Source organism: Lutra lutra, chromosome 13 (assembly GCF_902655055.1).
Source record: "Lutra lutra chromosome 13, mLutLut1.2, whole genome shotgun sequence".
Taxonomy (NCBI): Eukaryota; Metazoa; Chordata; class Mammalia; order Carnivora; family Mustelidae; genus Lutra; species Lutra lutra.
The window spans coordinates 74064435-74072393 of record NC_062290.1 but is presented as its reverse complement, the minus strand read 5'-3'; positions in this window follow the sequence as shown (position 1 = coordinate 74072393).

Here is a 7959-nt window from a genome sequence, read left to right as displayed (position 1 = left end):
TGCATCATACACACATTTTCTTTTTCATCACTTGGCTCTAAGTGACATAAAATTCTTAAAAAAGAAGTTACAGGAAATGATAGTAATTCACAGGAAAGGGGAGCCCTCTGGAGGTTGAAATTTCAAAGTTTAGTGCTTATTGAGATTGCCCTCCATAATCAAAATTAACAAAATGGCCACCAATAAACAGAGAGTAGGGGGAAAAAAATCCATTTTTAACAACACTACATAAAACACAAATAAATTTAATAAGAAACATGAAATGCATATATATATACTATATAATCATGTAATCATAGGTAGTACTCATAGGGCACTTACTATGTGCCAGGTATTGTTTTAAGGACTTTAGATATATTAACCCATTTAATCTTCATGATAACTCTGCAAGGCACCCATATTATAGGAGGGGGAGATAAATAACAAGTCACAAAGGTGAATGAATAGTTTACATGGCTAGTAACAGCATAGGTGAGTTTGGAACCCAGGCAGTTGATTCTTGCATATATGAACTAAAGCACTATGCTCTATTAAAGTGTACACACATACACACACAGAGAAATTGTAAAATTGAGCACCTGAGTGGCTCAGTTGGATAACCATCTGCCTTTGGCTCAGGTCATGCTTCCAGGGTCATGGGATCCAGCCCGAGTTGGGCTCCCTGCTCAGTGCGGAGCCTGCTTCTCCCACTCCCTCGCTGCTCCCCCTCCTTGTGTTCTCTCTGTCGAGTAAATAAATAAAATCTTTTGGGAAAAAAAACCAAGCTGGGTGTCTGGGTGGCTCAGTCGGTTAAGTGTCTGCCTCTGGCTCAGGTCATGATACTTGAGTCCCAGAGTCTCACTCTCTCTCTCACATAAATAAATAAAATCTTTAAAAATATATATTTAAGGGCGCGCCTGGGTGGCTCAGTGGGTTAAGCCGCTGCCTTTGGCTCAGGTCATGATCTCAGGGTCCTGGGATCGAGCCCCACATCAGGCTCTCTGCTCAGCAAGGAGCCTGCTTCCTCCTCTCTCTCTGCCTGCCTCTCTGCCTGCTTGTGATCTCTGTCTGTCAAATAAATAAATAAAATCTTTAAAAAAAAAAAAAAAATAAAATAAAATAAAATAAAATAAAAATATATATTTAAAAAAGAAATTGCAGGGGCGCCTGGGTGGCTCGGTTGGTTGAGTGGCTGCCTTCGGCTTGGGTCATGGTTCCAGAGTCCTGAGATCAAGCCCCGCCATTGGGCTCCCTGCTTGGCAGAGAGCCTGCTTCTCTCTCTCTACCTGATGCTCTGCTTACTTGTGCTATCTCTCTGTCAAGTAAATAAATAAAATCTTAAAAAAAAAAGAAATTGTAAAATTATAAAATTATTGGGGAAGATGACAAAAGACTTGAGTAAATGGAAAACCATATTAGGTTCTCTGATTCCAAAGATTGCCTACTAAAATGAGTCAATTCTCCAAATTAATCTATCACTTCTATTTCATCTTAATCAGAATCCCAGTAAAAGAAAATGTGGGATCTTGGCAAAATATTTCTTATGCTTTTTTTAAAGAATAAACCTTAGAGGGGTGCCTGGCTGGCCCAGTCAGAGGAGCAGGCAGCTCTTGGTCTCACAGTCATGAGTTCAAGCCCCACATTGGGTGTAGAGACTACTTAAATAAATCCATAAATAAATAAGCTTTAAAAAAAAAAGAATAAACCTTAGAGGGTAGGCACAAATTGTTTCTGGTTTTTTGTTTTTTGTTTTTTTTTAAAGAGTAGTGGGACCACCTAGGTGGCTCAGTCAGTTAAGCGTTCAACTCTTGACTTTGGCTTAGGTCACGATCTTGCAGGTGTGAGATGAAGCGCCAAGATGGGCTCTCTGTGCTCATCGTGGAGTCTGCTTGTCCCTCTCCCTCTACTCCTCCCCCCACTTGTTCACTCTCTCTCCCCCAAATAAATATTTTTTTAAAAATTTTTTTTAAAAAGTGGATGAGATTGCTGCCCAGAAATTAAAACTTTAATCATTAAAACAGTATAAATAAATAAATAAATAAATACAGCTCAGGAGTAAACCATCAACAGAATAAATTACAAATCTGGAAAGTTTAGTTTACATATAGAATAATCTGTGTATGGACATATATGATAAAGATGTGCTTTATTTATTTGTAAAGATTTTATTTATTTATTTGACAGAGACACAGCAAGAGAAGGAACACAAACAGGGGGAGTGGGAGAGAGAGAGAAGCAGGCTTCCTGCCAAGAAGGGAGCCTGATACAGGGCTCAATCCCAGGACCCCGCCATCATGACCTGAGCAGAAGGCAGATGCTTAACCATCTGAGCCACCCACGTGCCCCTAAGGATGTAATTTAAATCAGAAGGGAAAAATTAATAAATAACTCACTAAACTATGTAAGAAAAATATTAAATTATAAACCTATTTCATGCCTTACACATACACATAGAAACACACACACATGCACAGACACATAATCCCAGAGATTCTAAATGTAAAGAATGACATGATAAAAACAGTAGACGAATACATATCTGTAGAGTTCTTGGGATAGAGGTGACCTTTCTAAACATGATCCAAAAAGTAGAGATAATAAGGAAAGAGAATGATCAATTTAGCTACTAAAAATGAAAAACAAAAACTGAAAAATTACTCTCAATTTTCTTCCTACCTACTGATTTTAAATAACATAAAACCTTGTTTGTGGAAGGTGTGTGACATGGGTGTTCTTAAGTGGATAATAATACAGCTTGAACCTAATGTTGCCTAAGATATTTGATCAGAATGGGAGGGTTGTTTTCCTTCTACCTAAATACTATGTATGAGGATGAATCACATCCCAAAGTGCTGTTATTCTTGGTGGCCAATGAGCCTCTCATGACTTTCAACCTCAAAGAATATGTTAACAGACTTTTACTCATTCATTCAGCTCATATTCAATAACTACTATGACCAAGGTATAGAGCTAGGATATTCTGGGGGACCAAAATTCTGAAGCCCTAGGTAGTATAGTAGGAAGAACCCTCAATTAGAGACAGAACTCTTGAGTTAGATCTTGGTTCATATTGTAATATTTCTGCCCTTTGGCAGGTCACTTGATTTCCCTGAGCCTCAGTTTTCTTATCTGTTAGTAAAGTAGACCTTGGAGAATTACTATGAAGATTAGAACCAAACAAGCAAACAAACTTGTATTGAGCTCTTGTTCTTTACCAGGTTCTTAACATATTTGCAAGAGTGCTTATAAAATTCTACAGATAAATATGTTACTATCACAATGAGTTTCCTGTTCTAATGGAGGTAAAAATAGAGAGAGGGCAAAAAAAGCATATACATGCTTTATAATGTCAAAATTTGTAAGTGAGAAAAACACCACTGGGGGAGCAGGGAGGAAAAGATCTGAGATTAGGGAACTCGGCTGGGAAGCTTGAACTGGGCTTGAAAGTGGTTGAGTATTTGGACCTCAGGAGATGCATGAGAAAGAAGGATGACATAGAAGGTATGATATGAAAGGGAGCAAAGAGAAGGATAAAAAGCAAAGAGTATGCACAGAACAGCAGTATTTTAACATGAATGTAAGGTGGATGCAGGTTGGCAGGACCTGGAAAAAGTGTGAAGCCAGATCAGAGAGAGACCTGAAGGCCAAACTCGGCAGTCTGGACCCAGTGCCTTGGGGAATAAAGAGTTGTGTAAAATGTTCATAAAGATTTTGGCATAAGACTGATTTGGATTTGAATTGGCTCCTCACATCCTAGCTATAGAGTTTTGAGCAAGACACTCAACCTCTCTAAGCCTCAGTTTCTCATCTATATGATGGAGATACTAATACTAACTTAAGTTCCAAGCACAGTACTTGTGAATAAAAAAATGTATGATGTGACTTAGTCATTGTGATAGGCACTGGTTGACTACTGAAGGACTCTGATGAGAGTAGCTGACATAAATCCGACAGCACAAAATGCAGACTAGATGAAAGGCTAGGAGAACAGTTAGAAAATTACAGGAGTCCTAGGGGATACAGATAAGTTAAAAAAACAGAAGGATCAAAATAAGAGTTTTAAAGAATATTTTATTTTTTTTAAAGATTTTATTTATTTATTTGACAGAGAGAGATCACAAGCAGACGGAGAGGAAGGCAGAGAGAGAGAGAGAGGGAAGCAGGCTTCTTGCTGAGCAGAGAGCCCGATGCGGGACTCGATCCCAGGACCCTGAGATCATGACCTGAGCCGAAGGCAGCGGCTCAACCCACTGAGCCACCCAGGCGCCCCTTAAAGAATATTTTAAGATAGAATATAATTAAGTACTTTTTAGACACAGAGAGAACCCATTGTAGGGGAAAGCATGAAGATACATGAGAGGAAATAACCTGTGAACCAAATTTCTGGAGCTGGTGAGTGGGGATGAGATAAAGAATTCAGAGAAAACTACTCTGCTGGATTTTTTTTTAAAATTTTATTTATTTATTTGACAGAAAGAGAGAGATCACAAGTAGGTGAGAGAGGCAGACTGAGAGAGAGGGGGAAGCAGGCTCCCTGCTGAGCAGAGAGCCAGATGCAGGGCTCCATCCTAGGACCCTGAGATCATGACCTGAGCTGAAGGCAGAGGCTTAACCTACTGAGCCACCCAGGCACCCTCTCTGCTTGATTTCTTATCTGTTTTATTCTGTGATACAGAATGCACTCTTGTCAGCAGCATAAATAATTTGGAAAATAGGGCAGGGTGTAAATACTGGAAGAGATTAGTCTTGGAAAGAAAGAAGAATATTTATCCACAGAAAGAAGAAAATGCCAGATGAGAATATATGGACATTTTGATATAAAAAGAGGAAAGTGAAGGAACACAGTTTCTCATTCAAGAAGGCGAAGTCACTTCCGGGGAATGGGGTAAGTTATATATATATGACTAGAAGAGTGTGGATATAGTTTAGTCTTTAATCACCTAAGGTCAGGATTTCTCAGCCTTCATACTATGGATATTTTGGGCTGGATAATTCTTACTTAAGGGTGGTGGTAGACTTTCCTCTTAATTTTAGGATATTCATAGCAGGATCCTGGCCTCTGCTAATTAGATGCCAGTAGCAACCCTTCCTTCAGTTATGACAACCAAAAATGTCTCCAGATACATCCAAATGCCCTCTAAGAGGCAAAATCACCTCAAATGAGAACCACTGGTCTAGCTGTTGGAATATGACAAGGGGCCTAAAGATAGGGACGCTGTCTTGAGACTCCTTCCTCTTTCTCACATTCAGAGCATTGCTGGTACATATAAACTCTCTCTCTCTCATATATATATATATGAGATATGTATGTATATGTATATGTATATATACATAATATATGTATATATATATATAATGATTTTATATATAAAATGAAGGAAAATAATTATTGACAATCAGCATTGAAGGACTTGCTGAAGTTGCATAACATATATTTGTAGTAGAACCAATAAATCTAATATTATGGTTTTATTGTTTTCTCCCCAAATTACAGAGAGTCCAGATGCAGAACAGATGGGAGAAATCAGGAAGCTTGAAGCCTAAAGAGAAAGATATTTAAAAGAGAAGGTGCTCTGTGCTTGTGATGAACACTGGGTGTTATATGCAAATAATGAATCGTTGAACAATACGTCAAAAACTAATGATGTACTATAAGCTGGCTAATTGAACATAATAAAAAATAAACAAATAAAAAGCAGCTTATAAAAAATAAATAAAAGAGAAGGTGCTCGATAGGGTTAGATATTATTGTTTCAGGGTACTTTTTTTTCTTTTTTATGGTAAGAGACAATACAAGTTGCTAATCTGCTAAGTTTGTACATACCAAGCACGTAGTAGGTGCTCAAAAATTATTTGTTAAATTAATTTACATTGTGAGGTATGAGACTGGGTCTAAATTCAAAATATGAAATTGTGAGAACTGTTGTTTATGAAACAACATTAAAACTTCTTTTGGAGAGGGGCGCCTGGGTGGCTCAGCTGATTAAGTGTCTGCCTTTGGCTCAGTTCATGATTCTAGGGTCCTGGGATCCAGTCCCTCATTGGGCTCTCTGAACAGCAGGGAGTCTGCTTCTCCCTCTGTCTCTCCCCTTGCTCGTTCTCTCTCTCTCTCTCTAGTAAAAATAAATTAAAAAAATTTTTTTAAAAAGACTTCTTTTGGAGAGAAAAAGAGAAATAGTTTTCCCATCTTGTATAAGGATGATATTGGCTACCCTGCATATTGGTGATTTGTTACAACTTACAGTTCGAATATGCAGTTTAGACCTCAGGAAGTTATTTATTTTATAAGTTGGTTCATTTTCCATTAGGTACACAGTGGTGCTGTTATGCTTTTGTGCTTCAAACAGCTAGATTTCCCATAGGTGTGGTTAATCTGATGAAATATCTAAAAGATATTTATTCATTTATTCTGTATCTCTACAACTTATTTGTTAAAACAATAAAGCATTATTTCCTTGAAGTTCCCATAACTCTTATGACATTAATTTCCTCAGGGAATAACTAGTTTTTATGTAAATATCTTATTTCCCCTGCCACATTGACAGAGGAGAATCATTTGCTCTCCCCAACCAGCATAGTTCCTTGTGCATAACATGTGCTCAAAAATAATCGATCAGTAGGGACACCTGGATGGCTTAGTCAATTAAGCATCCAACTCTTGATTGCAGTTCAGGTCGTAATTTCAGCGACATGAGATCCAGCCCTGTGCTGGGCTTTATGCTGGGCATGGAGCCTGCTTAGGATTCTCTCTCTCCCTCTTCCTCTGTCCCACTCCCGTAAAGAAATTGATGGATACATCACTGAGTGAACAATTATACCTCACTGGGTAGAAGTCCAAAGACCTATATTCCTATCCCACCTATTAATTTTTGATAAATGCCTTAATTTCACTGGACCATAAAATACGAGAGGTGTTAGGATAAATGTTACCCAGGGAAATATTAAAGCATAGAGCTAGCCCTTCCATTTTTCAGAAGGAAAAGGATACAAGTAAAACTGCTTATTCCAGCCTAAGCCTTCTGTAGGGGAACAGAGTTAAGTCTAAACACGGATAATGTTTTTATCCTAGCCAGAAGCTTAGCTTAAGTGAATTTTTCAATGTGTGTAAAAGATATATATATATATATATAAGGCATGAGATGACTCATAACCAGCAAAATGTGTAGGGGTTCAACATGTGAAAAGAGAAAAATGATAGTGTTTATAGAGACAAATGTTGCAAAAATAGGCTACAATAACGTGGCTTCTGTATTTGAAAAAAAGCTAAACTATATAAACAGTATAGTTCTGAAAATTCTTTACATGCTGATGCTACCACAGCTTGTTTCTAGCATTATTATCTAGTTTAATTAGATTAAATATGTTTTGCCAAAATGTTTGCTCTCATTCTATTGATGTAAAATAGTTCATTACTGATCAAAAGATAGTATGTAAGACTACACCCATAAATTAGCAACCACAAGACAAGTTACTTATGCAACACATTTGTGCAATATTATTTTATTCCACATATCCAGATTTTCTGCATAATCTGGTTCATCCTAATCTGCAACTCTGTCTCAAATTGACTATCCATCATATTTATGCCATGTCTTCTTTGGCTGATGTATGTGTATGCATGTGTAATATTTCATACACATTAATGCTTCTGCAAAAACACTGAAAACTCACATTTAATAGAAAAGGGAAAAAATTTTTTTTATTATTTCAAAATGACTTAGTGCAAAATTTCAAGGAGTGAATTAAGTATCTATTTTAGAACTTACTCTAGATAAGGTATTGTGCTAGTATATACAAAGTGTGTAAACATAATTAAGACGTGGTCCATGGCCCATGATCTCAAGAACACAGCAAGGAGTGAATTAAGTATCTATTTTAGAGCTTACTCTAGATAAGGTATTGTGCTAGTACATACAAATTGTGTAAATGTAATTAAGACGTGGTCCATGGCGCATGATCTCAAAAACACAGGTAGGAGAT